This window comes from Vespula vulgaris, chromosome 18 (assembly GCF_905475345.1).
Source record: "Vespula vulgaris chromosome 18, iyVesVulg1.1, whole genome shotgun sequence".
In the NCBI taxonomy this organism is placed as follows: domain Eukaryota; kingdom Metazoa; phylum Arthropoda; class Insecta; order Hymenoptera; family Vespidae; genus Vespula; species Vespula vulgaris.
The window spans coordinates 795,001-813,911 of NC_066603.1; the positions used below are offsets into that span (position 1 = coordinate 795,001).

At 33.3% G+C, this 18,911-nt stretch overlaps 1 protein-coding gene across 4 annotated transcripts in view; it reads right to left on the reverse strand.

The window, feature by feature from the left end:
- LOC127070368 (sodium-dependent transporter bedraggled) overlaps nt 1–18,911 on the reverse strand; it is a 40,501-nt gene that overhangs the window by 9,113 nt on the left and 12,477 nt on the right. The gene's annotated exons all lie outside the window — the stretch shown is intronic.

Genomic DNA, 18,911 nt, shown 5'->3' on the forward strand with positions numbered 1-18,911 from the left:
AAAGCTAAAGTAAATTTAGAATATTTAGATACATAGATAATATCTATCACGTTTTGATTTTACATTTAGTTAAGCCGGAGTCGTACGATATTCTGTTTGCAATATATTCCATGGTACAGTAAAACGGAAATGCTAATAACATAGTACGCTTTTACAATTACACACCGATGAAATATCGTTCTTTATGCATTATCATCGATAATTTTACATGATTACATCTATCGTGATTTATCTACTTCAAGTTTCAAAGTAATGCGAAATGAAAAAGCAAAGGGTAAATAAAAAAAAAGAAAAAGAAACAAGTAGAAACATGAATAATTTCGATAACACGTCGATACGAAAAAATTCTGATTTGGATTTGCGAGTTCCTCGAAGCAATCTTCTCGAATGATAATTTAGAAATAATAATTAGTCAATATTAATACGTGAACTACGCAAGAATATAGCTTAAAACATCTGACATTTTCTCAGATTTCATAGGATGATGTAAAGAAGGAGCAAATAACGCTATGAGCCAGTCCCGTGACGTTAACTCAACATCGTGTTCCTTCGATCGATGATGTGTTCATTACGAAGAGATTTCATCCGGAAAAGAAGTCGCGGACTTATGCATTCGAACAATAAGAACCCTCTTCTGTCTGCCTATATTATTTCGAGTAGCTACATAACTATGTATTGATATAATTTCTCTCATCGTTCTGTTCACGAAACGATTCGCCATTGTTCCCATCTTCGCGTCAAAATTTATCTCTAAGGAAATCACGAAAAATTATTCTTCCACGCTTGAAAAACATTACTAAATCTTTTTTTATGGTTTTAAAAGTTTTTTCTTTTTTTTTTCTTTTTTACAAATATCTCCTTGAAATAAACTCACTGTACAGTTAACTCATAAACATTGTTTTGCACATGTAACAAATATGAATCATGATTTACGATCATGTAAAAAAATGTTAAAGAAAAAAATTCATCGGTAAGATCGAACGCTCGTTCGTTCAAGGATCGATCCTTTCGAAGGACAATTTACAAAGTTTAGGCGATGTAATAACTATATATATATCTTTGGATGCCTCTCTAAATTCTAAAGAAGTCAATCGAACGAAACGATCGTCTTACGTTCACGTTCTCCGCAACTACCAGATCCGGCAACCTTGATCCGTATTCGTGAATACTTTATATGGACTTCTTTCTTCTCAACACAACTTGCAAGACAGCTGATATTCTCGAATAAGACTTCGTTCGTTAACTTAATAGTTAGTATTAAAACTATTAGAACTATTAGAGAGTTTATACATGTATGATATTCGATGTTTTCTCGATTTATATCGAGGAAAATTCTTCAGATTATTATCAAGAACGTTACAAGAATTTACGATTAAATAGGAATATCCTTAGATTTATCGTGTAAATGAATTATTCAATGTATCGTTTTTTGTATAATCGTTAACATTTATAAATCAAAAGGAAACGATTATTTTTCTTCATCAACTTCTTCCTCAAAAGATAAAAGATGTATCCGATTGATAGATAGAAACGATACTAAACCTGATTACGCATAAATATAATCAATTACGTGATGTTAACGTTAGGTTAAGGTCGAAACGAAGATCATCTATCTGTCTTATATTCGTTACTTCTCTGATAATTCTTTTTATCTTTATATTACTTCGTATACTTAGTTATTTGCATATCAAAGCGCGTTTACATTCTTTCGCATTCGTCATCGCAAGAAAATTGCTAGTTCAAGTACGAAATTAAAAGAGACATTCTTTACATGTTTTTTTATATATATATATATATATATATATATATATATATATATATATATATGTATTCGTCTTCCTGTTCCTTTTTTTTGTTTAATAATAAAAATTTTTTTAATATCATCAAACTACCATTACTACTATTATGCATACTTTATAATATTTTTTAATGATCAAGTTTAAGATCGTAAACAAAAAATTTCCTTTCTTCTTACCCATTAATAAATTATACCTGATTCGATGTCTACGTTGACTGCAATAAAAGTACTGCTGACAGATCACAGGATCGTGGTTCATTCTTAACACATGTCACGAAGTCTTTGATGTCAACGACCCTTCTCTACCGCAATCTCTATCGATTCTTTTCTTTCTCCTATCTTTTCTCATAGATACCTTCTCTCGAATCTTTTTTTTTAAATTTTCATCCTACATAAAAATCGGATGGTATGGGATGATTCGAACACGAATTCGTTCGATATAACCCTTCCTTTTTTCTACAATGTTCCACGAGGTCGATTTTAACGAGACACGAGACACGAGACACGAGATGACAACAATCGAATTTCGAAATCGCTCGTTTCCTTCGAGGTATACTTTCGAAAGAGAGTCACTTTTGCAGCTTCGTTTGTCTCCCAGTCTTCTATTGTCTTTTCGAATACGAAGCAACCAGCACATGTCGGTTCATTGTTACACCCACACCCATTGCCATTCGTTTGGTATCTTTATTTTGCGCACGCACTTTTTTCCTTTTTTTTTTGTGTTTCTTTCTTTTTTCCCTTCTTTCTCTGTCTCTCCTTCTTTCTCTCTCTTTCTTCCTCTCTTTTTCTTTCTCTCAATCACTCTTTCTTTCTTTCTCGCTGTATGTAATTTTTCTCTTGGCAAATATCAACTTACGTTCTACTCTCTTGTGATGTTCGATACAAACTGAAGGACTCTTATTCTCCCGACGTAAATGTAAACAAGAAAATCGTAAGAGTGACACGAATAATCAGAATAATCACGCACATGTGATATTTTTGACTCTGTATATACATACGTACATACGCGTTACTCACAACAGACGTTAATTACAGGCTTAATAAACGAATAAAATAATGAAAGAAAGACGATCGATCATAATTCACGTTACTGCTTTAGAAAAAAAAAAAAAAAAGAGAGAGAGAGAGAAAAAAGGAGATAAATCGTTTTTTTTCGATTAAAAAAAGGAAAAAAAAAGAAAATGAAAAAGATAAAAGTCCGATCGAATTATCTTTTACGAAATAGGCTTCCTTATCTACCAAGCATTTTTCAAATCGCGTGAAACGCGTCGAGTTTCTTCTTTTAGTCGAATAAAACGTCGTGAGTAGAGAGCACGTGGCCGGTCGATGTCGCGATCGATTTTGCGGTCGACTCGAGACGACGAGCGAGACGACGATCGGTGTGGCAAGCGAACGAGTCGAATCAGACAGCCACCAATGAAGAAACTTTGCTATCGGAGATATCCTAGTATATATTCGTGTATCCGTCTGCTCAGTCTATGTATATATGTATGTATGTATGTATGTATATATGTATGTATGTTGCTCTAGGCTCGATCCTTGGAAATATTCCTTCCTCGCTTATTAGACCCGTCACGAGAAGCTACACCTCACACTTAATTCTTCTGCAATGCAGGACTCTAAAATTACCCCTTTTCCTTTAGAGGATCGTTATCACTGCTCCGATTCCTTTCACAATTTCAAATAAGAAAACTCTCTTCTTCGTGACTTGCAATACACTTCTTTCTTCTGTTCGAATCGAAGAAAAATGTTGTACTCATCGGTAAAATATGTCTATAGTTATGAGAATATACGCATCCCTTTCTATATCGAGTAAGAATCTTTACTGTGTCAAGATCAGCAAGAACAGAACGAAGATATACGTAAATATACTTATTTTTCTTCTATGCAATTTTTTCTTTATCATTCGTATACACGCATGTAATTAAAAAACTAATTCTTGCGCAAGTTCGATGAAAATCTTCGTCTAAAACGTCGTCCACTATTCACAATCTTTACGTCTTCTTCGCTTCATTTGTGTAACTCGTTCTCTTCTATTCGATCGTATAAACGATTTCGAAATCGATGTTCTTTTCTGTTTTTTATTGAAAAGTATCTATGTGCAATACTATATCTATCCGCACGGAACAACGGAGAAACCTTCGAGTTAGCTCGATGAAGGTCTTGGCAACATCAAAGTGAAGGGTTCTCGTACGATTAATGTCAAACTCAATCGAGAAGTTTTTTTTTTAACCGTGACAAGTTTTTTTGCTTTTATTTCTGTTTTCTTTTCTCCATTTATTATTATTATTATTATTATTATTATTATTATTATTATTATTATTCTTTTTTTTTGTTAAAGAATCTTTTGCAAGAAATGCTCCTAGTAAACAACCGTACGCGATTTTTAACTTCGTCAAAAACTGCTCCGGCCACGATGAGTTGTGTTCGAGCGAACCTTGAAGACTCCCGATCGTTCATGCCAGCCACGACTTGGTATACCGCGTATTTCTCTCTCTCTCCCTGTCCTTGTTTCTCTTTGTCTCTTTTCCCTCTCTCCCTCTTTCTCTATCTACCTCTACAATCTACATCACATAGCGTACCATCGTGTATGAACGTTGTGCATAACTGTACACCGCTACATCACGCGATTCAAGTACATTTCGATTCGAACACGTGCGTTATCACGTGTGTCTGTGCGTGATAATTCTGTAAAGAAAAAAAAAAGAAAAAAAAAAGAAGATTGATAAACCGAATAATCGTCCAATTCGAAATTTGTAAAAACGTATTGTTTCATTTCTTTTTCTATTTCTCTTTCTTTTCATTTATTGTTTCGTTTTCTTTCTCTGTTCTTCTGTACTTCTTTTTTGAATAAATCTCATTAATGATGACCAAGCAAAATTAATTATCTCCTTTATCTTATGTATATTAATAAATTCAACGAATTTATAATATAAGAAAAAAAAATTAAGAGAAAGAATAATTACTTTGGCTTGGATCAAAGATAAAAACGCATTAAGAAAATTGATAATAATTCTGTACGAAGAATTTCTCTCGAAAGGGTTTTAGTTTTAAATCTGATAAATTTAACTCTGGCAAATGAGTTGAGTCATTCTGACTTTGCAATAGTTTGAATAGTTATTTCGCTGTTCTAGAAAATAATGCGTCGTTTAAGAAGAAGACAAGGTAACTCGGATTGCTCATGATACTGAAAGAGTCTATGCGAAGGTTGCATTTAATTGATCGTTTCTCACATTGACCATGTGTTACTATATCGATCACGAATGTACGTATATATTATTGTGGCAGTAATTATAAAAATAGTACAAGATCAGCACAAATTCTAAAAATAATTGGATTTATCACTTATTTGGAATTAGATCGATCTACGTAATAATATCCATGGAATTATTAAAAAATATATAGATATACCTATATCGAATGAATCACATAAAACTGAAAACGTGAATATCATGGTTATTTTTCCAAATAAAAATATACATTTCTGAGTAAAGGTAAATCAAGGTAAATTTAAAACGTTTGATATTATTCCAACTATGATCGTTGAAAAAGAAAATATGTGTGTGTTTGTGCGTGTGTGTATGGTTCGGGATATCGTCATAACAATCAGCTGATATAGATGCCGAACAAAACAAAATTCGTAAATAATATCTTTGTAATATCTTTCCTTGGAGCTTGGTCTCGTATCGTATAGCGAAAAGGTATAAAGAAAAAAAAAAAAAATCGAAGGCAAGCAAGAAACAGAAAAAAAAAGAAAAAAGAGAACCACGTAATGTTTTATTCAAAGTCATGACTAAGAACGGAAATTTAAGGGATGTGAATTCGTGTCGGCGGTCACGTTTGCTAGCTCACCGAGAAAGACGTATATACATATATACATAAAGATATGTTATTAAATATCATATATATTTTTCAATTTAAGAAATATTTAGAAAAATCTCTTTCATCCTTTTTCTCGAGTACGTGCAAACGGCACGTATCATCGTATGGTTTTCTCGTTTCTCTCGAAAGTATCCGTTTAGCTCGCGGGAAGGACACTTCTTGTGTTTTGCAACTATAAGAAATAATGATAGCTTAATACCTAACGTTCGATTAAAAAAAAATTCGAGAGAGAAAGAGAAGAGAGAGAGAAAAAGAGAAACAAAAATAAAAATCTATGCTGAATCTTCGTGATTAATCTTCCATGTAATTGCGAAAATGATGTAATCAAGTGAAGTTGCAAATAAATATTTCATCTCTAAATATCTTCTTCGATTTTTTTATCTAATTCACAGATTGATTGCTCTCGAAGCAATTTATATATATATATATAAACGTCCTAAGAACTAGTATCAATTCTGTCTAATACTAAATAAAATAATATAGATACAATTATAAATTAATTAATCTAGAGAAAATCGAGAGAAAATAAATAAAACTAAGATTACATATACAGTCGAGCTTCGATCTGGTACGACCTTCTCCCTTCGACGACTTGGCTGCTACTAACGCGATGTCCAAAACAAATTGAATTAATCCGAAGTACAGAAGGGAGAAACAAAACAAAACGGGGTCATATCCCCTCCGCTTAGATTTTCGTAAGACGTTTATCTCTACTATTTTTATTAGAGAATATACCTTTCCTTGAGTCATCGATAATCGTGAACTCCGAGTAAATTGCTATTTCTCTTTCGTGAGATATACCAGTCGAAGTGCAGAACAAATATTTGATATTTTGGTATCGTGAAACTTTATTAAGAACAATTATAAAGATACCGTTCGATCGAGCTATCGACTCTCGAATAGAGAGAGATAGAGAAAAAGGGACAGAGTGAGAGTTTCTCTTTTTGAAACTCACCAAAGAGATTTAAATAAATATTATTCGAAGAAACTTAATGAAAGAAATGTTTTCGAATCTCTCTCTCTCTCTCTTTCTTTCTCTCTCTTTCTTTTTTCTCTTTCTCTTTGTCTTCCAAATTTTCAAAGTAATAATTTTATTGTTTTCTCATTTAAACGAGATGATCGGTGCAGCAGTACTGCAGCTAACGTATCAGGATAGCAGACAGAAGCTGGAGGCGAACGAGGTTTGCCGCCTGATGCAACCAATGCACCGGTGCAAGTGCATCGCGAACTTTATTTATAGCCTCTCCACGCGCGACTCGCTCGATTCTCTTTGTGTCCGAAAGCCATACGTGCGAGTGAAAAAGTAAGAGAGAAGAGTAGGCACTAACTATATCGATCGCCAAGCTAATTGTATTTTGTAGTTGATGGGAGGGACCTACGAACGAGAGTAATGGTAGATATATTTTTAAATCGATTTTTGATCGAAGAAATTTCATTCCAAAATGTTTTCCGATGTAATACGTTCCGCATTCTTTTTTTTTTTTTACTATTACGGAGAAACGATTTTTTGTATTTTGTAACGAAAAAAAAAAAAAAATTGAAAGAAAAGCTACGACATTTAAGAAATGTGATCCAACTCTTCGATTATAGTAATAAAAAGGTAATGAAAGAGAAATATGTTAATCGTAAGAGGAGAAAATAAATATAATTATAACAAACTAAGTACTTTCTCAAGGATGTGAAGTACCGTAGATATCGTCCTACGAAATCACTTGCTCTGTGATGACGAATAACGAACTGTCAACGGTAAGCCATAGAATCCGTTATGCACTAACAGTTGCTAGACGCGAGTCTACCAAGTTATTATACGAAGGTCATAATTTAAATTTAAGAATGAGCTTATCTCTCTTTTTTTTTTGTTATCCAATTTCATCGTTCTCAAAAACTTTCTAATGTTTAAAATGTTTCCTTCTATGTATATTACTTATTTACATTTAAATCCAACCAAGATCAAATCTCGATATCCATGTTTAAAGATGAATCATTGAACGATCCTTTCATAACACTATGATAAAATTTGCTTACTCGTGCATACGTCCTACGTAATTGATATACCGTATAATTTCATTTTACATATACAAGAGGGTATAGAAATCCGAGTGGCTGAAGGTGACACGATGATCAGTTAGTTATTGTTTCTGAATCGTCAGCACGTAGTATTGTAAACCGAGATAACAATGTTACGTTAATGAGAATGCGAAAGAGAGAGAGAGAAAGAGAGAAAATGAGAGAGACTATACGTAATTCATGTAACACGATAATTATGAGAATGAGCGAAACACGAGTCAACGTGAAATCGATTTCGAACGAATAATTACATAATTTATCGGGTCTCTTTTCTAAGATTAAATGAAAAATAAAAATGGAGGAATTTTCGAACATATTTGCATACTTCGTTAAAGGAAAATCATCAATGTTGTATAATCAAGTTGGACAATTCGGTTTAATGAACTTTTAACTTTCCAAATCGAACGAAGTCACGAACGTGTCATATCTATGGCGTGGTAAAAGTGATTATGGTAGACTACACATAATATGTAATAGTAGTTACACGTTAGCCAAGCGAGGAAGAAGTTAAGTTGCTTCTACTCGAGAAGACTAATTACAGAAAGGGGGAAAAGGTTCATTCGCATGATATACCTACTACCTGATCTATTCCGATCGGTTTCAACGTGTTCTCGCATTGCTACCAACCACGAGAAATATCCGTCATGAGGTTGCAATGGAAATAATAAATCAACTTAGGTATCCGGTAAATGGAGCTGAAAACCGCGATAGACATACCTAGTCGATATTTGATATATATATATATATATATATATATATATATATATATATACATATATATATGTATGTATGTATGTATGTATATATATTGTATGTATGTATATATATTGTATGTTCGATCATTGGATCACAGAGGTAACATTAACACCTTCTATGAAATCGAAAGCTATCTGATCGAAATATCGATCTTATTTGATAAAAAACATTTCTAAATAAAAACTAAAAAAAGATACAAAATGACTATAACTGGAAGTAGAAAGAACTAGTAAACATTGATAAAACGAAGCGAAAAGCATACTATATTTACCAGAGGTATTAATACGTCATGGTCTATAAACGACCAGTAAGGCGTGTTAAAAAAAAAAGGAGTATATCATCGTCGCGTCATAGATTAACGAACTATTAATGGAATTATATTGAAGATAAAGATATCCGGTGTCTTTGTAATTTTCTTTTAACACGCCTTTAACGCAATTAAAGAGAGAGAGAGAGAGAGAAGGAGAAACAAAAAGAAAATAAAGACGATAAGCTCTGTTATTATTTAACACCGTTACGGATGATAATTTATGGAGGTTGGGCTGTGTCCGTACGGTTTCTGGATAAATTCATATTGGAAAGAAAAAGAAAGAGAGAGAGATATGGAAGAGGAGAAGAAAGAGTAGGAGGATGGATCATGTTACACAATAGGAGGACGCACGTTCTATCCGCGAAAGGATAATAATTATTCGCTCGAGCGAACCAGACAATCGGTACGATCTCGTACTTGCAAATAATAGACGTTAATTACGATCGATGCTACGACTCGTGACTTTGTTTTAACTTACAGCGCGAGTAACTACTCTTTTTTCTCTCTTTTTTTCTCTTTTTTTCTTTTTTTTTCCAAAACCATTTTTTCTACGTAAAAATTACGACTTGATCGAAGATATTTTTTCGTGCCATATTCGTAATAAATAATTTTATATTTGAAGCTTTGAAGCATAGCTTGCAAATATTCTGACTTTCGTATCATTTCGATTTTTGTAAGATAGTTACGTAGGTATCTAGAGTCATTGATCGACCTTGGGAATAATTCCAATGTGAAAATCACGTAGGTAAGAGAAGGTCAGACTTTGAATTAGCAAAATCGGTTTCCGGCTCGACGCGAAGAAAAAAATATGTTAAGAGGATATCAAAGTATTATATCTTTCTGGCCGGTTATATAATCTATATTAATTATCATTATCAATGAGAAAAAAAAATATCTACATTATATGTGTATCAAAAGATTTCGACTTCGATTAGAAACCGAAGCTTGTCTAGTCTTCCGTTCGTTCTAATTTCGCCACGGAAAAGTTTCTACTTTCCATCGGTATTCAAAATGTTTATTTATGAAGGACTATGCTAACGCGTCTGTTTCGTACTCGTTAGTCAAGAATTTTTTGTCTTCTCTGTACAATATGCGATCATAAGATAAGCCTTATAATAATTAAGATCTCATTAAATTCTCGTCGATACGCATAAAATCGCTTTACAAAGAGCCACGTAAATATTAAGCAATTAAAATTAAGTGAGGTGCGGCTCTCAAGGAATCTACGATCTCCTACAATGTCTTTCGTTCGTCGACTAACTTAAAAAGATAAAAAAGAAAGCAAAAAAAAGGAAACCGATCGAGATTTAACGAGCTATTTGAACATACAAAGCTGATATAACTGGATAGGAAAATTTCAAATCGATCGTTTAAGAAAAACAGGAAGTGTGCTTTCTATTCGCGAACGGAATACATGATAAATAACTAAATAAATAAATAAATAAATAAATAAATTTGTGCTGAGAAAGATTACGATAAAGATCTTTATGAAAAAAAAATAAATAAATAAATAAAAATGAATGAAAAGAAAGAAACAAGAAAACATATTAGAACACAATCGTCGTTTCCTACGAGATGCATGATTTCAATGTGAACATTCATTCGTATAACAATAAATGCTAAATTATGTAAAAAAGATGTGCCAAGTATTATATCATCGTTCTGGAAGGCGCGATGTCATTCATACGATTTTAACGGTACACTCCTGATTACATACTCGCGAGGCAAGCCTCTTAATAGGATTTACGGACGCGGAAAGCACTGCTATTCTCCCTCTCCCACTCCCTCTCCCTTTCCCTCTCCCTCTCTGTCTCTCTCTTTCTCTCTGTCGTTTCAGTATCGCGATCTTGATTTAATTCTCTTTTATAATCTCACCCCCTGCACGCGAAGAGACATCGCAGTCTGAATTTACATCGATGACTCGTGGTCGTATTACAAATGAGTTTTTGCAACGTTCAAAAACATTTTCTTTTTCTTTTTTCTTCCTTTTTTCTTCTGCCTTCTTTCTCTCTTTGTTCGCCAAGATATTATCTTTGTAATTTCAATCATAAGTTGAAAATGCATTGACACGAAAAAAAAGGAAAAGGAAAAAGAAAAATTAATGACAGATAAAATAGGTCGTATAAAATTATGTTATCGATCGACCGATCGATCGTACTCCATTATCAAATATATATTCTTATATCTTTTCTCATTTTTCATTGTCAATCATAATTTCTATCTCTCTCTCTCTCTTTCTATCTCTTTCTCTCTCTCTTTCTCTAATATAAGCAAATCAGTCATGAGTTAATTCACGTAATATCGATAATCATGCATAGAAAGGTGAACCAAAATGCATGCACTTTGATTAATCGAAACGAAATTAAGAAAGAGAGAGAAATTCTGTTGAACGTTGCTATCTTTTCAATTTCGATGGAAAGATCACTGTTTTTGTGTTGAAACTCTCTTGTAAGCTAAGTTACACCATATGACTTCGAAGTATTCGAATGAAAAATTAGATTGAGACAGGAGATCGTGGAAAAGACACTTTCTACCTGAAAATTAACGTCGTGAACGATTTCACGGATCATTCGATACGGTAGATGTATGAACAAATGAGTGAATAAGTCGCAAAGGAAAGATATAAAAAAAAGATAAAAAAATAAAATAAAAATAAAATAAAAAATATATACAGGATGAAGATATTTGAAATGATTATGTTAGGTAATAACGAGATTTTAACGACGTTAAGAAGTATTAACGTGGAGCATAAAAGAAGAAAATGATTATCCAATTAAATTTTTATATCTATTCATTGATCGTCCTTGAATAGGATTCATTCTCAGGATGTATAATAATCCGACATATAATTCGACTTTACGATATGCATTCTAAATAATTTTATAAGCTAAACGAAATAGGAGCAAAAGGGATCGAGAAAAAGATTTGTTGGTTTTGCCGTTGTCGCGTTAGAGAAGCAATTGACTACCTGCCGTATAACCGGCTTTAACAGTCTACCATCAAAGGCGATGCAGCAGCTGCTGCTGCTGCTGCTATTGCTGTTGCTGCTGCTTCCATTCCAGAGAGAATCCCGAAGAGTCAACTCTGAAATTCACTGTTCAAGAAAGAGAGAGAGAGAGAGAGAAAAAGATGTACATACAAGAAAATCCTTAAGTGAAAATTTCTAACGAAAGCATTAGACAAATGTGGAAATACTTTTCCTTTCTCGTCTACGCGTATGTACATATTACTTATTAATAACAATAATAATAATAATAATAATAATAATCGTAATAATTTCTATCATATAAAATTACTTTTAATGATAATTATAAAATGAGAAAAAATAATTTTACGGGTCAACGACTTGAAATAACAATTTCTAGTAAACGTCAAAATGTCACGAACGAATTTGGGACGATCGAACGCGAATCCTTTCTGTCCGACTTCCTTAATTGGCTCGTAACATTACCTACTTTCCAAGATGTCTAGTTGCTAGTATACGAATTCTCCGTTACGAATGTTCTGACAGTTATTGATGCGTGGGTAGATAGATATATTCTATGTATCCTTCGAAATATGTTTCGTGGAACGAGGAGAACCGTCGACTTGCCTAGAATTCTACATATCTATATGTAATTGGCATATACCTGTATAAAGTGAACGTGACATTACATGCAACTATCATCTGAAAAGCGATGCGATTAAATAGATTAAATTCGAAGATAAAATTAATAAGATCGATTATCAAAAATGAACGTCGATTGATTCAAAAGAAACGATATTGCTTGAGTGTACATTTCAATTATTAAAAAAGAAAGAAAAATAAACAAAAAAAAAAGATAAGATAAAACGAGTCTGTTGACTTCTTCGTTAAAATAAAAATCGAGATACGTTTTGTTTATCTTGAAAACTTATAAAAATATTTGGAATAGTTATTTTTAACGAGATATATATTTGTTAATGTTCTCGTTATGTTAGCTAAACTCGATAAAAATGAGATTTAACGATTTACCATTATTATTGTTATTATCGTTCATCATCATCATCATCATCATCGTGTTTATGTACGTACGCTTTTCTTGGAGTTTCTGTTAAGAGAAATTTAACCGTGATTCGAAAAAGAAATTTGGAAAAATTCTTGGCGAAAGTCCCACGGAGGAGACAGACTAAGGAACGAGCGAGACAAGAAGGCGGAGAACCGGTTATTCGCCTGCGAGAACCTTACAGACCACCGACGTTACCGATTCCTTTTCGTATATAATATATATTTGTATATATACCTACACCTACTATGATAAACGATCTATCCTACAAGTGAATCGTTTTACAATTGGAAATGGTTTGCTGTTTGAAAATTTCTATTGTTCTTCGGGAAGAATTCACGAACTGATCGTATCTAAATTTACATAAGGGTTCATTACTTATTATTCAAAAAGTTTAAAAAATTCAAAAAATCTGACCTCTTCATCCGAAAAGATGATTACTATTATATAATTCGTTGGAAACAATTACGATCATAATCCTCGTCTTTAATTTCACTATAGGAAGATTAATTGATTCATATAAAATTTGTTGTATTATTTTATATCGTATCATTTTATCAAAGAAAAAATTTCTATTCTAAATTTTGGTCCAAGGTTAAACGATTAATCCGACCATTCAATTTTATCGTTGGAACGATCGAAATTATTTCGATAAATTTCTATGATCAAATCATAGCAATTTTTACATTCTTTGCATGAGAATTAAAATTGTAGTGTTATTTCTTTCTTTCTGGGCAGTTTCGTAGCACGCCAACACACACTTCACCTGGGAAATAATCAATAAGAAACGTTACCACCGCGGTCAGGCGTGTATAAGCACCGCCCTAACGTGACCGTCGGGTTCGTCGCTTGGCTACACAAAGCATGTCCACAAATCTAAAGAAAGGATTTAATTTTTTTTTTCTCGAAAGAAAACGGGAAACAATCATAAAAATCGATTTTTCTGCTTAGGCGTTTCTTTTTTTTTCTCGTATAAAAATGACGGAAGTGCGATTCAAAAATGTTTTATTTACCCGTATGAAAAATTAAAAATACATTTTTTAATTACCGCTCTAAACATATTCGACTTCCGGTACTTTCGCTTTAAACATGCGAACGTAGATATCCAAGAACGGAATAAACTGATTCACATTTGTTGAATCAATTCATCATCGTTTCAACGTTACGGAGCATATCCATTTGTGAGAGATCGTCGAAGAGTTTCCGATTAGATAAGAAACTAAGAAAGAAAGAATAAGGTGAACAAGCTGGAATAAGAGTATTAGAAAAGAGGGAAAGGCAATCGTGTGAAAAGATCGAATTGCCTTCTCGCTTTTAGAAAGACGTTGAAATGAAATAAAATGAAATGAAATGGAATGAAATGAAATGAAACGAAAAGAAAAAGAAAAAAAAAGAAAAAGAAAAAGAAAAAGAAAAGAGATAAGAAAAGTAGTCAAGGTTTTCTCCGTTTTCTGAACTAAACTCCGAACGATCTCCTACTCGTATTTTCGTTTTTACGAGAGCGAAGTATTAGAAATCCTTGAACAAATTTTTCTATTTCTCCTAGATCCGAAAGATCTCATTGAGTTCTCGTTCTAAAACGGGAAAGCTCGTTTCTTTGACACGACGTATTACGTAACGGTTAAACAATCCTAATGGAAAAAGAAAAAAGAATGGAACAAAAGCAGCATTGAGGATAGAAAATGTGTTGCCCAAGAGAAACGATTAGACTGTTAAGTTCTTTGAAGGAAGGGAAAAAAGAAAAGGAAAAAAAAAAAAAAACTTCCGAGAAGATCTTCGTAAATTGGGTGAGGAGTCAAGTGGAAATGTATAAAAGTATAAAAAAAAGAAAAAGAGAGAGAGAGAGAGAGAGAGAGAGAGAAAAAAAAGAACGAAAAGAAAACTGAATAAGCTAGGAGCTGTGTGTGGTAAGTGCAGTGACCTCAAACGAGCATCTCTCTCTCTCTCTATCTATCTATCTCTCTCTCTCTCTTTCTCTCTCACTCACTCACTCATATACAACACACAACTCACACGTAGTGGTCCGGTGGGCAGCCGGTGCCATTGGCAAGAGTCATCGTCTGGAGGTTGACATACGAGCACTTTCCGAGGCTCAAGCGCGTGAGAATTTGAAGAAGGGGAAAAGGTGGATAGAGAACAAAGCCACGTTCATTGTCTTACATAAAAAGTGACACCAACGCTCGTTCCTAACCCCGCACCCTTCCCTATCCCTCTAAGCCCCTTCTTCTCACTATATATATTATATATATATATGTTCCATCTTATATTATCTTCTTTATTCGACGTGTATGCTACTACTTCAACACGGTTATAGAACATCGGCGTCGATGACCGGGACTTACTACACAACGATGATGTACCGTTAAAGTAACTATGTTGTTGTATCGCTGGTATCGCTGACCCGATGCTATGAAAGTAACCACTGACCCAAAAACGTGAGACTTATTGTTAGAACACCTTTCTTTCCTCTTAAATACGACTAAGTTTTATGGATCAAATAATTTAATCTGGACCAAAAGTTCCTAGGTTCGATAAAAAAACAAATCTTTCTAGACTCGTACATTTACAATCTGGAGAAAAAAGAAGGATCGATCTAAGATGTCTCGAATTTAAGACGATCGAATTTTTTTTCTCTTTCTCTCTTTTTTTTTTTCTTTTTTTGTCAGATCATCTTGGGGATTTTCAACGAGATTATTTTTCTATTCACGTTATTTTTTTTTCCTTCGATACTTCTAGATTCTATTGGAGTTTTATAAACATTGTTAGGAAATTTTTATATTTTCTTTTTGTGCAATGTAAATAAAAGAAACTGACAGAGGAAACTCAATGGTGCGTTGATTAAGTAGATAGATACGTTTATTAAAACGTTCGCGGTCATGGTTGAAAGAACCGCTTCTCTTTGGATTTTCTCGTTTCATCGTAAGAAAAAAGAAAAAGAGTAAAACGATCATCCTGTTAATAACATGTTTGATCGACCTCTTATATATTCTCAAGATTCTTTTTTATATTCCGTTATTTATTATTAAAATATATCTACCTTGAAACTTGTAGACCTTTGTGCCGCATGTTTTGATATCGCGAACGAACGGTCCTCTTTAATTTAATGTCTTTTCCTTTTTTTTTTTTTTTTTGACAATGAAAGATATCAAAATAGATAATTTTAATAATTTATTCAAAAGACTATAAATTTCAATAATTTAATTAAAGCATATGAGAAAAATATACTTGTGTTTTTTCTGCGAAGTATCATTCATGAGAACAAATTGAGAACGTCAAGTACAAAATAAATAATCGTTAGTGTCAATAACGTTCTACGTATGTATTTATGTACGTGTTTCTTTAACTTTACCTAATAACGACGAGAATAAATTCATGGTCGTAATAAACAAATTCACGTCTAACGCCAGATGCTCGCTAACGAGTGAAATCACGAAGAGCTCAACGAAGACTAATCGAAAAAGTGAGAAAACGAAGGAGTCGTCCTAGAGAGCGAAACGTCCTTTCGATACGAAGGTTATATTCCATCTAAATACAAAAGAAAAAAGAAAATAAATACAACGTCTGACGATTAACATTTTAGAAAAGAGTCGAGACGTTCTCATTTATTTTGGTTATATAAAATTGTAAGAATATCTTTATCATCTGTCGATTGATCTTGCTCCAGAAGCAAGGTTACCGATTATGCAACAGGTGATACGGTTCATTGACGACTAAACGATTTCTGTAAACGATCGAGATCGTCGACCCGTTTGAGAAATCGATCGATCGATCGAGATACTAAGAAACGTTTCTAGTTTCTCATGATTCTCTGAAAAAAAGAAAAGAAAAGAAAAGAAGAAAAAAAGCATAGTGTTTCCTATGAATAAATTCAAGAAAATTCTTCAACGATTATCAATACTGAAAATACAGAAAAAGAATGACGTTAAAACGAGAGAATGAGAACAAGCTGCAAGTAATGTTGGAAGAATGTAAACGTGTTTATACAATTGGTTCACAAGTAATAACTCTCTACGTATGTATGCATACATATACGATATATGTAGGTATATAGTTTCTTACTGCAACGATCGATCGATCGATCTCTTGTGTACACTTTTGAAATATGAATTTATCATGTTCTTATAATGGAGAAAATAGATGATCGTTCATTAATACTCGATCGATTGCACGTGTGACGTGGATATAATCGAAATAATCGATTTCTCTTAACTAACTAGTTGAATCATAGAAAATATAACTGGAAGGTCGTGGGTAAGAAATTAAATCGAATTTTTATATTTAACGAATTGATATCCAGAATGATTTCTAAACTGCTCTGACATTTCCCACGTTCGGTAGAAGGCGAAATTCTCTCTCGAAATCACTACTTACTTCCGAGAGATCACGAGATAAATAATTTAACGTTGCGATCCTGGTTAAAGATACACAAAACACCCACTATTTGACTGGAAAACTCGCTTAAGGCTTTCGCTAAAAAAGCAGAGTGAAACTCGCAAGTTGAACACGATAGATAAATTTGTTGAAGAACATGCACGCGTATAATTCTTTATGTGGGTTAGGAAGGCTAACATTATAACATGTGCGTTCGTTTCGAGAAAACGTTGAGATTGAATTAAATGATAGAAAAAGAAGGAAAAAAGAAAAGAAAAATAACTAAAGAAATTAATGGAACTTTTCGTAATCTTTTCTCCACGACGAATAAGTTCTGATACGATTGCAACAAACTTTGTGGCAACTTAATCAATTATTTCTAAGACAATGAGTTGGTGAGTCTCTACATGCAAGATATATTGAATACTATAAGAAAAGAAAAGGAAACGGAAAAAAAAATTCTCGAAAGTATAACAAACGTCAAAAATATTCGTCCGCTCCTTCAAACTATTCAATTATTTCTCTTAAAAATAATGAAATGTCTTGAAAAATTAGATAGATCCTTTATCGAAGGATTGTATTCACAAAAAAATTCTATCAATGCGTTCGGTATTTTCACTTCTATGAAGACTTTTGAAAAGCGTACGAAAACTTTCAGCGCTGACTAAATATGTTTCTTCTTCGCTTTCACGCGCATTGTTTGCCTGTGAATTATGAATTATTGCATCAAACTCTAAGGATCATCATCAGTGCGTGCGCGTTAAACGGAATTCTTTACGTTCCAAATCCTGCAAGAAGGATTCCAGTTATTCTCGTGATAAACTTCCATGGCCAAACGAATAATTAAATCGATCGAATTCTCTTATAAAAATCGAATCGAAATTCCTTTGAAGTTTCGAATGATTGGAAAATCTGATTAACGAAGCACGACTTTGAGGTGAGTTCATTAGAAAGACGTCACAGTTAAATGAAAAAGTTACTTAAAAAATATCTTCCAAAGGAGTTTCTTAACGCCCTGCCCAGTGGGTGTATCGAACGATTACGCAAAAAGAGGAGGCAATGCTTGCGAGCAGTGTCAAGCTTGGATGAACAGGCGGTTACAATCAACTCGTTAACTTGATTTTCGCTTCCGGCAAATATAGCAATAAAGGTGAGGCCCCGGAAAGTTAAGAAGGATGATAAAAAGAAGCAAACGAATTCGTTCGAGACAAAATGACGAAGAAGAAGAAGAAGAAGAATTGATAAACAATCGATCCTGCCATCGAAACATCTTCCATAATTGCAAAACTCGTTCGAAGAAATATGTCGTATTTTAATGATAACGAACAGTTACAGAATTAATTCACATTTAGGATTCAAATATTCAAAACTTTTTTATCGAGAGCAAGAAGGAAAACTAGAAAATCGCATTGATTTGTACATCTTGTTGAACGTTCGGATATCGCATTAATAGTGAAAACTCGTTTGACGTTGGAACGAATCGTCCTATGGGAATTCAAAGGAAGGAATTCTCGCACGTACACGATTTACAACTCGTCTAGAGGAGAAGGAGAACTAACCGCCCACGTTAAGAAGTATCTCTCTCGCGAGTTGATTTCTATGATATGAAAGTAGAGAAGTGTTCTCGAAGTAGAGAAGGTCATCTAACGCTTTGACGTATTTTCTAAGTAGAGACGTTCCTGATATTATAGACAAAAGTGAA